The 16,953-nt window shown below is 41.7% G+C and overlaps 1 long non-coding RNA gene and 1 other non-coding gene across 2 annotated transcripts in view; one reads left to right on the top strand and one right to left on the bottom strand.

Annotated features, from left to right (window-relative positions):
• LOC123517342 overlaps positions 1 to 16,953 on the bottom strand; it is a 569,643-nt gene that overhangs the window by 68,668 nt on the left and 484,022 nt on the right. The window lies entirely within an intron of this gene.
• Positions 14,715 to 14,787, top strand: Trnak-uuu. Its single transcript has one exon. It is a non-coding gene; the product is annotated as a tRNA-Lys (tRNA).

Here is a 16,953-nt window from a genome sequence, read left to right as displayed (position 1 = left end):
CTTTCATCCTTCGGAGTGACGCTTCAAGTCACGGACTAGGATCTGTTCTGCTGCAATACCATCAGGGGGTGCCTCATCCTGTCGCCTATGCCAGCAGGAAGCTCCTGGACCGGGAAAAGAGGTATTCCACCATAGAACGTGAGTGTCTTGCTGTTGTGTTTGGTGTGCTCCGCTTTGACTATTATCTCAGAGGTCGTGAATTCATATTAGAAGTGGACCACAAGCCCTTGTTGTACTTGGAAACCTTTAAAGGCAAGAATGATAGGGTGTTGAGATGGGCCTTAAGTCTACAAGCCTACCGGTTCAGAGTCGTCCATATTGCTGGGAAGGACAACGTGGGAGCAGATTTAATGAGCAGACTCCCAGCCTAAGGCGCCTTGAAACCAACCTCACCAGTGCCTCCCTCCTTTTCTTAACATGTATGTTCTTTCTTTTCATGTGGTAGTTGTTATAATCTACCTGGAGTAGATTCTTCTATGGGGGCCTGTGTGAGGGCAACTACCACCTGAACGAGGCCAACGACCTTCACCTATCCGACACTCGACCGTCGGCGCTCGTTATTAACCCAGTTGCTCGGCGCTTCATCTGAGCAACCCACCGAAGCTTCTCAAGCGGCCACCGCGGCTTCTCGAGCGTCAGTAGGAGTTGACGTGGCTCCTGCAGCTCGCCTTCCTCGGCAGACAGAAGCTGAGCCTCGTCCTGCTCACTTCCTCCTACGCTGGCTGGCTCTGCTCTCACCGTGGTTACCTCAGAGCCGTGGGCTGGTCCTGAGTGCTGCTACCCTCTCCTTACCACGCTCCGACTCCCGTCACTGCTGTGCACCTGACGCCCCTTCTCCTCCTGCGCCTCCTTCGCCTACCACTTCAACGCCACCTACAAGGGCGGAGCTGTGCTGCCCCGCCCTCGCCACACGAGACGAAGGGACGCAAGACGGATGGAAGCCGAGCTGAGTGTCGCTGCTGAGTCCAGAGTGCTGCAACCTTCCTGCAGAAGGTTCTGTTATTTGTGAGGCTGTTTGGTGGTTATTGGTTATTGGAATAGTAAATGGTGTCTTAACCATTCTCTCATGTTTGTTTTACCTTCCGATAGCAGCACCCATCTTGGAACCCTTGACAATTTCTTTATGTGTTCGTCAAACGTAGTGAATACATTTAGTTAATTCCCTCACCACACTCTCTCACACACACACACACACACACACACACACACACACACACACACACACACACACACACACACACACACACACACACACACACACACACACACACACACACAAATTCTCGTACTACAAGGCACGTGAATGTTCACCTCAAAAAGAAAAAAAAAATGGAAAAGATTTATACAATCTCTCACGTATTTCAAGTCGAGGGAAAAAATTTCTCTTTGTGACCTGTGTCCGTCGCCCCAAGAGGCAGAGCAGCGGCCGGCCTTCCTTATCCTTCTTCTTGGAACACCTCAAAGGGTCGCGAGAGGAGGAGAGAGAGAGAGAGTGGATGGCTGGTGAGTACCGTGAGGAGTACTGACCTAGGTAAGTGGTGAGAGAGAGAGAGAGAGAGAGAGAGAGAGAGAGAGAGAGAGAGAGAGAGTACACGATTTAAATATTACCACCAATATATAAATAAATATGGCATTAACCACACACGGATAAATAATTAAGAGATATTGAATAAAGTGAAAAAGAAAATGACATGAAAGAAACTCGAGCTAGTGGAGGAGAAGGAGGATGAAGAAGATGAGGAGGAAGAAGAAGAGGAGAAGGAGGAGGAGGAGGGAAAAGCTTCAGAGGTGGAGGTAAGAAGCGAGAGTTTCATTAGAGGTGTGTGGCGCTGCTCTCCAATTATCTTAGTCACGCGGCTCCACATTAATGATCCCCCGAGGGACTCAGCGCCTCCACACTCCATCCACCTCTTCCTCCACTACACTTACACCTCTACTTACACCGCCACTTTTCTTTAACCACCACCTTTACCTCATCCTCCTCTATCTTACACTTTCATAATCACTCATTCCTATTTAGTGTTTTCTTTCCCTTTTACCTTCCCGTCTCTTCCACCACCTCTTCACCTTCCATTCTCCTACCGTGGTATTCCATTATTTATTCCACTTTTACATTGTTTTCTATTCAGACCATCTCTTTTATATCCATCTTCCACTCCACTATTCCACATTTTTATCATCCGTCCATCTTTTCACTTTCTTCTTTCACATTCTCCTTCTATTTGAGTTTTTCGTCTATTTTACTAGTTGAAGGACTTCCCATCATCTCCATCTACCCTTTCACCTTCGTCTAAATCTCTAACAGTTTTCCTTTTCGTTCTTTTTCTTTATTTCCTACTCCCTCCGCTGTCTTCCTCATATATTTTTTTTCCCGTGTCTTGTCGTTCCTAGTACCATACGTCAAATATTCAAAAGTTTCTCCCCTCCTCCTCCTCCTCCTCCTCCTCCCCCTCTTTCTCTTCTTTTTCCGCCTTCTTTTCTTCTATCTGTATTTATCTTTCCCAACTTTTCTTTTATTCTTTCCTGGTTTTCTCCTTTCACGTAGTTTTCAATTTTTAAAGTTAGCCTCTTCATTGTTCTATCGATTCATGTATTTCTAGATTTTTTTTTTGCTATTCTCTATTTTTGTTTTCATTTTCCAGTCAACATCTCTCTCTCTCTCTCTCTCTCTCTCTCTCTCTCTCTCTCTCTCTCTCTCTCTCTCTCTCTCTCTCTCTCTCCATTTTTCGCCGTTGCCTCATACTCGTTCTCATTTTTCCTTCATCCTTTCAAATTTTTCCATCCGCTTTCATCCTCCCTCCTATTTTTTCCCCTTCTTTCTTCATCCGACTCATTTTTCTCTTAAACACCTCAGAGCAGAGAAAGAAGTGAAAGTATGAAACGAAAACTCACTCAGAATAAAAACTAAAAGGAGATATCATGTAATTCACGAGAAAAATGAAGCGAAACGTAATTATTTCATGAGTTAAAAAAAATATAATCTGGTCGAGGCTGGCTAATGCAATGCAACACTGTATTAAAGGAAAACCTAATAAACGAACGTCGCATTTTTGCATCTCCAGCACTACAACGCAGGTGAAAATATAATAAATTACAACGGACAAGGAGAAAAATAATGAATCCAGGTCATACATGTAAAAATAATGATAAAAAATTGGAGCTAGAGAGAGAAAAGAGAGAGAGGGGGGGGAGAGAGAGGAGGGATGGAAGAGGAGAAAGGAACGTGAGCCAAGGGAGGGGATTTGGGAGAAGAATAGAGTGGGCGTGACTGGAGAGGGATACATACACGTGTTATTAGCATATTAATGGTTAATGTGTCACCTATAAAGAGTGACTATCGAGCTGGCTGGTCCCACTACCACCACCACCACCACCGCCACTGCCACTGCTACCACCACTACCACCATTCACCAGCCAGCCAGTCAGACAGCTAGCCAGACAGTCTGTCATTCAGCCAGTAACCCAATCAGCCACTCACACGTGCAAGAAACAGTGTAAGACTCTTTTAGCTACAGATTATTTGTGTTTGGGACTTTTTTTTTTATGATATTGTACACACACACACACACACACACACACACACACACACACACACACACACACACACACACACACACAGAACAAACTAGCAAATTTATGATATCCAAACACATACAGGAAGACAACCCCAAACACACACACACACACACACACACACACACACACACACACACACACACACACACACACACACACACACACACACAACAAACTAGCAAATTCATGATATCCAAACACATACAGGAAGACAAACCCCAAACACACACACACACACACACACACACACACACACACACATAGAGAACAAAAAACCCATACTTTATTTATCATATTAAACCACGACTAGCGAATAAACAGACGCACCAATACTAATGAAATAATAAATGTACACGGTAATGACATAGGAACAACCCACTTCACACCAGCAGATGGATAGGAATTATATATCTATAGACATGTAAATTAGACACCTAGCACGGTAGACAGATTGAACAATAAATCAACACAGGGAAACATAAACACAGATAGAGAGTAAACATAAACTACGCCATTAATTAACTTTCAGACAAATAGAAGTGATGTATACATAGTTAGTCTCTCTCTCTCTCTCTCTCTCTCTCTCTCTCTCTCTCTCTCTCTCTCTCTCTCTCTCTCTCTCTCTCTCTCTCTCGCTCTCTTTCCGTCATACACACTCAGGAACTCAAATTTCCGCCTCAATTTACACAGCAAATAAAACGCTTCCCAATGTTTTAACTTTTTATTTCAGGGGATATTCGTCTTAATTAAGCGGGAAGAAGTTGGCTTAACTCATAGGGGAAGGTGGAGTACGTACAGCAGCCAACCCTCCTTTCTTTACCTTATTAATGCCTCTCTCTCTCTCTCTCTCTCTCTCTCTCTCTTGCACACACTCACCCTTTTTAATTCCCTTTTCTCGCTGGTTTTGGTGCGTTTCACATAACACTTCTTTCTCTCCCTCCGTGTGCTCCTTCCTTCTCTTCCTCCTCCTCCTCCTCCTCCTCCTCCTCCGTCTATTTCTCTTTATTCTTGTCTCGTCTCATCTCTCTTCTCTCAGATCGCTTTTCTCAATTTACATCTAGTCTGGTCTTCACTTTGATCTACACGCCACCTCAGCTTTTCCCTCATCTTACTTTTCCTGGCTATTTTCTTCCTGACCATCTTTTTTTCTGCCTCTTTCTTCTTTCTTTTCTCTCTCTCTTTCTTTTTTTTCATCACACATCCTTTCCTCTTGTTCTCTCCTCAGTCGATTTTTTTTTATATCTTATTTCTTTTGTTTCTTATCACGTGTTTCATTTCCCGTTTGATCTTATTTGGTTTGGCTTTATTTTTTTAATCTTTTCTTGCTATTATCTTGCAGTGCAGTTGTAATAGCTCTCTTTCTCTGTCTCGTTCTCTCTTTGAATATATTGAGATTATTTATTTTCTTTTATTTGCTGGAGTGTTGCTTTTGTTTTGTTATGCGAATAGAGTCCTTGAGATACTGTACACACGTTACACCCGGATCCCTGCAGTGCCTGGCTTACAAATACATGGTTTATAGATTCCCCGAAGCGCCTAATACTCAGGGTACGAAATTCTTAAAAGAAGTATCCTGCTCTCGTATTCCAGTGCCATAAGTAGCCTTTGAACTTCCTTAATGCATGTCTCATTCCTCCCCTTGCCTTCATTCCACCGTCTCCTTCCATTAGACTGTCTGCTCTGCTTCCACTCTTTCAGTATTTTTCCGTTCATTCAGGTGAAGGGAGACTATCTTTCTTTCTTCATGGTACTCTCTGATAAAATATTCCAGATATATCCATAGTGTCTCCGTCCATTACATTGTTGATTCATCTTCCAGGCTTTCGTTTCTGTCATGTACATCTCAGTAATGTAAGAACATGTTAACATATTTGCTCTTTCATGCGTTGTGATGGAAAAATTTTGCTAGCTCATTCTACAATTGCATTTGCTTAGTATGACGAAGCATTTTTTTTTTTATTTCCATTACGCTTTTTGGTAGGAAATATAGAACATACTAATTTCTTTTTTTTCAGAAACATCCTATCACTTCAATATTTCCTCCGCATAAAGTCTCATTGAAATGAATTAGTAACACCATTCACACTGGACACTTGGGGAACTTTCCTGCTACATTTTAACGACTTTGGTTGTGTTTCTCTCACTGCCAGGGGTACTGTTTCGGTGTCGTTCGTGTTAACTTCTTTTTTTTTTTCCTGCCTGCAGCTGTTAGGTACTAAAAATCCATTATTCGCATTAATTTTCTCAGTTACCGCGCCGTTACGTGATATATTAATTATACATTGCTGAGGGCGGAGCAGGTGTGAGTGACGGGTTCATCATGTACTGCATGCGCGAGGTGGTAAATAAAGTATGATCTGTGGCTCTCTCTCTCTCTCTCTCTCTCTCTCTCTCTCTCTCTCTCTCTCTCTCTCTCTCTCTCTCTCTCTCTCTCTCTCTCTCTCTCTCTCTCTCTCTCTCTAAACCATCTTCACATCAAACATTCCATTATGCTTAACGAAGACCTTGAGGTAGTCAGCTGACATCAAAGGAATTCTCCGAGACTCCTATCGATCGCCACTTGCCAGACAAAAACATGCGAATTATCGACTCTAGAATTACACCACGCCCCGAGAGCCGCCGGTGAGCGTTGCCTAGTGCCGGGAAGAGATAGTTAGGTAGAAATAAATAAGGAAGATTAATGTAGTGAATAAATGATTCTAGTATAGATCAACAAATTTTAGAGGAAAAGAAATGTATCTATCAGAGTGTAAATAAGTGATTGAAAAGGGGTGAATGTGGACTGATAAATAAGGAACTAGTGGGGAAATTGACTCTTCAATAAATTAGCTTGAATGGTAGAAAAAGCAAAGGTATAATGCCTCAGAGATTGAGTTAATAATGGAGGTGGTGGTGATGTTGTTGGTGGTGGTGGTGGTGATATTCTCTCTCTCTCTCTCTCTCTCTCTCTCTCTCTCTCTCTCTCTCTCTCTCATTAAAAAAAGTAGAAAAAAAAAATACAATACCGTGATCCCGTAAATTAGTGAGAGTCTACTACAACTCGTACGTAAAAGAGACGGATCAACAAATGTCACCGTCTAACTCTGTAAATCGTCGTCTTCCGGTGTCGAAATGTCAGGAGCAGCCTTTGTGTATTATGGATGGCCCGGATAGAGGTTACCACATTAATACTGCCAATGGGACTCTTTACTCCTTCCTCACTGACTTGTTACTGCTGACGCCTTTTTTTAACATGTATTTCTCACTATTTGTGGATTTTAGTGGTGGTGGTGGTGGTGGTGGTGTTGGTGCTCTTATTTTTATTTCTTTATATCTTATTTTTGTTTTTTTTCTTATCATCATTCTTGTTATTCTTGTTTTTTCTTGCCTTTTCATTCATGTTTGTTACTCTTAGCCTCATTTTCTTTTTTTTTTTCGAGTTCGTCTTTTCCCCTTCTTCCTTTAACACTTTCTACTCCTTTTCCTCCTCCTCCTTCTCTTAATACCCTCCTTTCTCATCCTCTTCTTCCTCCTTCCCCTCCTCCTCTTATTTTTTTCCTCATTCTTCCTCTCATTTATTCCATTATCACCACTTTCCTTCTCGTCTTCCTCCTTCTCATCTTTCTCCTCTCGCTCAGTGTCTCTCTGTGACAGTATCTTTCTCAAACTTCAATGCCGTGTCCTTCTGCACCACCACCACCACTGCCTCCTCCTCCTCCTCCTACTCCTCATCCACAACATACCAGGGAGGGAGCAAGAGGGGGGGTGGGAGGAAGGCACACAAAGAGGGAGAAAGGGAGAGCAAAGTTAACCTCCCCAAAAAAAGCAGTGGGAATTTCCTGCAAAATCCTCAAGCCCCCAAAGAAAATTTTCGGTATTTATGTGGAGTTGGAGGAAACAGGAGAGCGGCAGGCACTCACTCCTCTGCTCTGCTCCCCCTCCGTCTCAGCCGCGCCGGTGGAGGCAACTACCAAGTTTTAATAGACTCGTGTTTTCCTCGCCAGAACTTCTTTCCTTATAACTCCATTGCTCCTCGTGGCGATTTAGCCTTGAGGTGTGTGTGTGTGTGTGTGTGTGTGTGTGTGTGTGTGTGTGTGTGTGTGTGTGTGTGGGTGGGTGCGGATGTGCTGTTTATAAGTTTAAATGGTGAGAAATTTGATGGAGGTCCTGCTTCTTTTTTTTTTAGGATTTAAATTGGTGTTGCAAAGACAGATGTGACTGACTGAGTTTACGAAAAGGGATGTTAAGGTGATGACTGATAATAATATATATACCCATAGTGACGAGCATTGTGAATATTCAGATCGTTGAAAGGATTTATTGTGGTCTAAAAGAATATGGAAATACAAGGAAATTCAACACACTGGAAAGATTGCATAAAAAAAATAGGAAAAAAGAGAAGGAATAGAAGGGATCGTGGAGGAATATGTGAAAAGGATGGTGGCACTGAGAGGGAGAGAGATGAAAATAAATAAACGAATGAAAGATAAGTGAAGTGTGGCAACAGTGGAGAATAGCTCTGGGGAAGTGGATTTAAGAAAGGGACATAAATAAGAGGGTAGTCCACAGACGCGGCCAGAGAGAATAGAAAAGAGGCAGAGTAGATTGAAAATTGAGGAAGGTAAAAAAGTAAGGAAGGGGAGACACGGGCAAAGAAAACGTGAGGGAGCTGATATGGATATGACAGAAAATATGATAAAAAAAAAATGAGAAACATCTAACATTTAATATTCCTCTCGTGGCGCACGTTAACAAAAGTGTCTGCGTGTGTACGTGAGGAAAAGCGTGAGTCTCTATTTACTCTTTATCTAATTATTCCCTTCAGGCTTAGGACGAGTTGTCTTGCTTCATTATTCACGTAACTTTACTCATGTGCAGGGCAGAAAAACATATTTAAAAAGATTAAACGAAATAAAAAAAATGTAACTACTATACAAGGATTTTTAAATGTATTTTCGTTTTCGTTTATTTTTTATATTTATTTATGTATTTAGCATTTTACTTTTGCATACATTGAAAACATCGAAGCCACCACGAATTGCTGCATTTGTTTTGTGTGATCTACGATAAGCACAGCTCACACACACACACAGATCGCAAACCCACAACATACACGCTACATTTGCACGTGCGTCGCCAACAAAAGGGATAAACACACCGACCAACCGATTCAACCTCGACAACACAAAATAAAATCGAATCAAAACACAGCAGAGATAAAAAGCAACTTAATAACTTTTAAGCAGATTAGAAAAAAAAAAAAGAAAAACGGATGATGACACACACGACTCTTAATTCATCCGTGTTGGTGGCGGATGTTTAAACAGATAACCACACAAACACCAAATAATTTCTCCCTTCTCGCCAGCCCCCCCCACACACACACACACTCAAGGTCGACGGACAAGTGACGAGCGACGGTAATGAATGAACTTAACTCAATGAACATGAGGCGAATGACAATAATGGCGGGGCGGCGGCTGCCATGAATGTTGCCTCACCTCAAACGGGTAATTATCACAAATACATCCACTAATTATGCCCAGGTACCTCCCTCAGACAGGTAAGTGCCACGGCGACAGGTTACTGCTTCCCTACCAACCCTTCATTATCTTCCCAATGGTTCTCCCTGCTCTAATGACTCTCCTTGCTACTGTGACTGTCCTCTCCTTCTCCATTCATACGCTCCTTCCTTTAGATATCCTCTAATTCTTCTTCTTACTGATCTCCTTTCATGGCGATCTATAATTCTCCTCACTACTGTCCATCCTTCATCTTCCTCTGGACTCCTAATACTTTTCCCTATAACGATCCAAGCTCTAATTCTCCTCACTACTGCCTTTCCTTTTCTTCGTCTCCGTGACAAACTCATCCCTCTTTCACACTACTGCGTCATACATGTAACTGTAGGTCTGACCGCAGCAGCATATTCAGGTGACGGAAACACACACACACACACACACACACACACACACACACACACACACACACACACACACACACACACACACACACACACACACAAGGAGGCATTAGATAATCCAGGTAAAAAAATATCAAACTAAACCTTCATGACTACTGGGACAAATACACAACCAGAGCACCACGAAGCACCATTTCACTAAATAACACACGTAGTCTAAGCACATCATTCTCTTGCAGCACATTATTTTCGGTCAAGAGGATTAAAAAAGTTGCATTTCATTAACCTTCCCTTGACAGATTGCTTAGAGGTATCTAGTTCATCGAGTTATGTTCAGATAATGCTCTTAATTATCCATCAACTAATGTGACACTGTTCCCGGGCAAAATAAATTACCACACAGTAAAACACCTAATATCAGCTTAGGCCCAGTTAACGAGATTCCATTTGCTATTCCAATGACAGCATTTCATGAGAGGAAATAATTAGCACCTTCTCATGACTACGACGCGTAATTAAAGGTAAAAAGTCCTTCATTACACTCATAGTCTTCCTCCTGCAGGTGAGTGAACAATGACCTTCACACGGACCTTCCTTATACTCACCAGTCTTTAGTCTTGCTTCACTCACGTCACCTCTTGCTATTTATCTTTCGTCCCTCTTCCTCTCATATTGTCTCACTTCTTCAGCTTGTATCATGTCTGTCATTGTTCTTTTTTTTAATCTCAAGTCATTTTCATATTCGATTATATTCAGCCTTGCACCTCAACGCATATGACCAGTTATTTCTCATATTTTTCACTTCATCTAGACTTGCTTCCGTCCCTTATTACCCCATCATCGCTTCTCCTTTGCCTCTAACGTGTATAATTTCCGCATATATTTTTTGTTCTTTCCTTTAAATACACCTCGTCTTTTATCCTCTCATGAATCTATATTTTTTTCCGTATTTTCCTCCTCTTCTTATTTACATCTATTCCTTCACCTTACACTCCTTCGATACCTGTCTTCTCCCCTCGATGACAATACAAGCTTTCATTTTGTATGTTTACCTCCTTCTCCACTCTCCTCTTCCTTTTTTATCTTTTTTTTTTCGCACTGTAACTCGTACCCAAGCAGACACCATTATCTCACCACCAATACATGATGCTATACTTTAGAAACAACGACTCCAAATACCTGTTTTTCGAGCTATATGTTCCCTCTTCCCTCTTTCTTGTTCACCTTCCTACCCTTTACCTTTGTTTTTTGTCCCTTCCGTACCAGCCTTTCTCCGTGCTCCTCTCCCGGTAACTCGTCTCTGTTTCAAGGCCTGTCCCTTAATTGGATCTCCCTCAACTGTGTAGAAATAGCAGAGTCTCTATCTACCATTCTACGGCCCTGCCACTTTTCACTTTCTTCTTCTAGAGTCAGGTATTCTAAGACACAAGACGCCTTCCTCTCACGTCACAAAAACCACGAGGAGTATATCTTATTCATAAACTCAAACTTCCTTGCCGTTTTACTTTTTTTATTCGTAGCGGGAAAATAACCCACATATAGGGTGAACGAATTGACCAGATAAGCTAATCCACTATTCATCCCATCTTTTTCCACCTCAATAGTACCTTGACCTTGACCTCTACTCTATATTTCAGGGCGTCTCTCACCTCCTCTTCTTAACCATGTCATTCACGTATGAAAGATAGAAGAGGACAGAAGAGAGGCAGCGATATTTCATGTCCATCACGTTTATTTCTAAGCTTTCTCTCTCTCTCTCTCTCTCTCTCTCTCTCTCTCTCTCTCTCTCTCTCTCTCTCTCTCTCTCTCTCTCTCTCTCTCTCAACCAATTCACCGGCACTCTCTCAATCTCCACACCTGAATAATAAATCCCTCCTCAGTTACACGTAAATGGCCAGCCGCCTCCCGTCTGCATGAAGGAAATGAGTGGATGGAGTCAGTCTCGCTTAAGGAGTTAGGGAGTCAGTCAGTCACTCAGCCACGCACTTACGGCACCCAGCGAGCAGTACTCCTCGCTGCTAGATTGAAGGGAACTCCATTTACGGGTAGCCAGAGATTCCTTCCATCCCATCTACTCGTATATTTTATGCGTATCTACCATTTTTTATGCATTTTTCTCTTATATGCACTTTTGTCATTTCGTAAGCATTACTTGTAAATATGTTTACGTTTCCCCGACAAAACGTATTAAGATGTAATCTCAGCCTACTTTGTCCACATCCAACTTGCCGAGATTTACTCACGCGGCAATTTCTGAAATAGATGTCTTTCTAACCGAAATCATTTTGTGAAAAATTAAATTTCGACCTCATCAAAAAAAGTTTTGTGTACGACCCAGCCTAGCGCAGAGTTGGGCCTACGAAGAGGCAGGAAAAGAGAAAATGAAAGAGGGAGGTGATGGGAAGGAGGGAAGGAAGGAAAGAAGGAAGGAAGGAAGGAAGGAAGGAAGGAAGGAAGGAAGGAAGGGTCGTCTCAGGGCACCCCATCAAAAGTTATCATTGTTTACAAACTTTTTCTTTCTCCCCGAATATTGGAAGTAGTTAGCGTGAGCACGTCCGTGGCGGCAGTCCACAGACAGTGTACTCCATTAGTCCCACCGGCTCTTGTTAAACTTGGGGCGGCGCAGCAGCCTCCTCGAATATAAATGGCTTCATAAATCTTGGCGTCTCGGAAACGTCACGAGTTCACTGTTTAATGCACGTTCCGCTGCCCCTTTTTACGCTCATTTTCTTTGGTCAATTCTTCTTTTTACTTTCAAGTAGTGTCTCGGGCGCCATACCGACCGCCATTACCCATAAGCTTCACCTTCTCGAGTGCAGAGGCAACAAGGGCCGGAGCGTAACGTGCCTGCAAACAACCCCTAAGAGGATTCACGACATTGCATTATTATCTCCGCGACTTATAGGCACTAATAAAATCGATGGACCTCGAATGGTGAAAGCAAAATAAGAGAAAATAGTTCAGCGTTCATGGTCAGTATGTCTTACTGAGAATGTGTGTAAAGGAGTGTTTGGTGACATTACAGAGAGAGAGAGAGAGAGAGAGAGAGAGAGAGAGAGAGAGAGAGAGAGAGAGAGAGAGAGAGAGAGAGAGACTCGTCCAATACGCCACAAGCCACACACTTTATGATCTCCTCATCAAATATTCACAACCACGGAAAGCCTGAATTATGTGATGGGCGTCTGACTGTCTGTGTGTGTATATCTCTCTCTCTCTCTCTCTCTCTCTCTCTCTCTCTCTCTCTCTCTCTCTCTCTGTAATGTCACCAAACACTCCTTTACACACATTCTCAGTAAGACATACTGACCATGAACATGAAATTGAATGCACTATTAAAAGATAAATAGTAACACACACACACACACACACACACACACACACACACACACACACACACACACACACACACACACACACACACACACACACATCGTAGTACTACACGTAGCTTACAGAAAAAAAAGAATAAAAATAAATACCAGGACAAAAAACCGATACAGCACTGGCGCAATATGTTTTTAATATGGGAGATGCAAACGAAGCCTATATAGGAGGAGGACATTCCCCACTCCCCCCCTCAACCCTGTACACGCCCTAAGCCTACCGCCTCCCTCTGAAATCTTTAAAGTCAGCTGTCAGGGCAAGAAATGGTTTAACAGGAAGGGAGAGGGGCGGATACGGGAGCACGAGGGAAGGGGAGAGGATGATTTAAAAAGAGGAAAGGGATGTGCGATGGAAAGTCACAAGGCCGACGCTGGAATGGAACAGGGAAAGCAGAATGAAAAAGGGCGAGATGAAATACGAGGAGGAAGAAAGGAAGGGGCCCCGAAGGGAATATAGAAAATGAAATCGATACAGAAAATGGAAGAAGCAAATTGAGGGAAAAGGAAAGGAAAGCACACACGGAAACAAAGGTGAATGAGTGAACGAATAGATGGATGCACGTAGAGAGAGAGAGAGAGAGAGAGAGAGAGAGAGAGAGAGAGAGAGAGAGAGAGAGAAACAAAAGGGCATGAAGATGAAAACTCCCAGCTACGAAGAGACAGAAGGAAAGGACACTGATAACTTAAACATGCGAGAAAAAAAAGTAGAGGAAAAATATACACGCGAGATTGAGGAAATGTTTGAAAGAAGACAATACTGAAAATCAAATACAGCATCGCGCATGAGAAACGGCGTTGCGATAACATAATAAAGAAATTGTCATGAAGAAAAATAAATACAATAATAATAATAATAATAATAATAATAATAATAATAATAATAATAATAATAATAATAATAATAAAAATACCTTACATCACGAAAGAAAATATCATGAAATAAATAGACCAACGCACATATTAATTCGAAGGAAAAGGTCTCTCTTAAAAAAATAACTAAGAAAACACAAAACATTGATAAAGAAAAGAAAATCCATGAACTGTAAAATAATACGTTAGCTAAGATTAGGAGGAGGAGGAGGAGGAGGAGGAGGACGAGGAGGAAGAAGAGAAGGAATAAGAGGAAGAAGAAGAAAAGGAGGAGGAGGAGGAGAGGGAGGAGGAGGAAGAAGAGAAGGAGAAAAAAGAAGCAGAAGAAGCAGAAGGAGAAAGAGGAGGAGGAGGAGGAGGAGGAGGAGGAGGAGGAGGAGGAGGAGGAGGAGGAGGAGGAGGAGGAGGAGGGGAGTAGAAATGTCAGTGGAAGAAGGAAAAGGCGGAGGAGCAGTCCACCATATAAGGTTCTCTCAAACCGCTGGGGAGGATATTAAATTAAGATTGAAAACAAGATTCACACTCATCATCCCGGGAATTACCTTCACCTCCCTCGGCGCCTCCTTCCCTCCTTCCCTCATTCCTTCATTCCAACCACTCCCTCCCTCTATCCCTCGTTCTCCCTGGCCCTATACTATGTTTTGATGATGATTATGATGAACATGATGACGGTGATAATAATAATGATGATAATAATCGAATATATCTATGTACTAGCAAAGTGATTTTCTCCCTATATGAATGCAGTAGTTAATTAATAGTGTTACCATCCTTATTACCATGATTATTAATAATGTTATTAATAGAGAAAGCCCCGTGTGAGATCTGGCAATATTGTGACTTTCCCAAAATGAGTTTGTCGCGGTGTCCTCAAACACTTAAAAAAAAAAAAAAAATAGTGCAGCTAATTTCTGTATTTTTTCTTTATACAGTCATTAAAGATAACTTAATTTTAATAATTAATAATAGTTCACTTACACGTAGCCCGGATAGCTCAGTCGGTAGAGCATTAGGCTTTTAACCTAAGGGTCCAGGGTTCAAGTCCCTGTTCGGGCGAGTTCAGTTTTTCAACCTAATATTTTACCGGTTTTTTTTTTTTTTACTTTTGGTTGCCTTCTTTGGAAGATTCTCTGTAATGATCAATGAACAGCACTACTGCATCGAAACGGAAGTTAAGAAATTCCTTACATTTTAAAGTTTCCATGTAGTCCTAAATGAACAGACTTGAATAGTCATCTTTAGCTTCCACCGGAATATAAATATTTCTACTTCACATTTTTTCATTTTACCCTTACTTCTTCCATTAACCCTTAACAAATCAAATATCGCAAGACAAAACCATCAATTTTTTTTTTTAGGATCTATAGAGGAGGGAGGAAAATCAAATGCCTCACAGTTACGGAGAATTTTTTTTTTCTTTTTGCAAGTCATAAGCTTCACGTGAATTTCATAATAATGTTCCAGCCACGTCTCCTACAACAGAGGAAACGTATAGGCGTCATTATACAGTACGGCTCACAGGGAATACAAACTAGAGCAAAGCTTGATTCTCAGCCGCCGGGGAGGTTTTGACAGATCTTGTAACTTTTTTTCCTATAACATCTGCTTATTTTTTTTATGGTATATTTGGTTTTCCTTGTTATTTCTTTATAATTTTACTTGATTTCTCTTTCTCTCTCCCTCTCTCTCTCTCTCTCTCTCTCTCTCTCTCTCTCTCTCTCTCTCTCTCTCTCTCTCTCTCTCTCTCTCTCTCTCTCTCTCTCTCTCTCTCTCTCTCTCTCTCTCTCTCTCTCTCTCTCTCTCTCTCTCTCTCTCTCTCTCTCTCTCTGTGCAATGTGTGTGTGTGTGTGTGTGTGTGTGTGTGTGTGTGTGTGTGTGTGTGTGCGCTTTTCTAAATTGGCAAATCGGTACCCTTTATTTGATTTCAAACCAAGGTTGAACACACACACACACACACACACACACACACACACACACACACACACACACACACACACACACACAACGGCTATGGAATATTTTTGGTACGTTATGTTCAGATTGGGACACGGAAAAAAGAAAAGGAGCATGGCGTAATAATTTAATTGAAATGTTAGGAGCTTCGTTGAGCAAACAGCGAGTAAAAGCAGTAGAGAGAGAGAGAGAGAGAGAGAGAGAGAGAGAGAGAGAGAGAGAGAGAGAGAGAGAGAACAAGGAAGAGAGAGAAAGTGGAAAATGAGAGATTAAGGGTGGGAGGGAGATGAGGAGAAGAAAGACAAGAAAATATTTAAGCTGAAGCCTGAATCAATTGCAAGAACAATCAATGAAAATGAAAATGAAAAATATTAAGGCACTGGATGAAACAAAATAGTAGGTTTTGCTTCGGAGGGAAAAAAGTGGAAGAGTTGAAAGAGTTAACAAAAAAATAATTATAAGTTGTGGATGGATTACAACACGTCCCTGGAAGTCACGGATAGTAGGCAGCGCGAGGGTTGTCCCAGGTGCGTTATGAAAGGTTTGCTGAGGTGGGAACTTCAGTGATGTGCTTCGTCTCGGTCGTGAGGCAGGATTGTGCTAATTTTTCCTTCAGTAATTAAAGTCAGACGCTAGCAGTCCGCCAAGTGTTGCTCGGTGCTGACTTTGATGAAATGGCAGCAAGTCACGAGACGTTGCCTTCCTACTCAGAAAATTTGCGCTAACGCTTTACAACAATTTGGCTTTGGAGTATCAAAGGTACATAGTGGTGGTATATTCAAGCAGCCAAGTTCTCATAAGATTTCAAAAGTACAGCACGGTCCTGAATTAAATGAAAGTGGTTAAGTTCTCAAAGGAATATGAAAACTTGTCTTATTACGTGATAGAATAAGAAAAAAGATAAATGTTGAATATAATAGAAATAAATACTAATACTAACTAGGGAAACCGGACGTACACCGGAAAAGAAACGACAGGATTAAAATTCAAAGGATAAAAATGTACAAAATGTTACGATTATGTAACAAAACAAGAGAAAACTTAAACACTAAGAGAAAAAAAAACTACGCATTTTTCTTTATCCATGTAATATGATGAGGAAAGGTATATAGTTCAGGAGGACACAACATACAGGCTTAAATGTTTCAGATATGTTAATTATATATAAAGGCTTCCACCCTAACCTCCCTGCCCATACCCTCCCTTCGTCTCCCCCAGCCATTTCACGTACTACTCATCTGAATAATTAGGTTGGTGTACCACGATAAC

Source organism: Portunus trituberculatus, chromosome 42, assembly GCF_017591435.1.
Source record: "Portunus trituberculatus isolate SZX2019 chromosome 42, ASM1759143v1, whole genome shotgun sequence".
Taxonomy (NCBI): domain Eukaryota; kingdom Metazoa; phylum Arthropoda; class Malacostraca; order Decapoda; family Portunidae; genus Portunus; species Portunus trituberculatus.
This window is presented reverse-complemented; position numbering and strand designations above follow the sequence as displayed.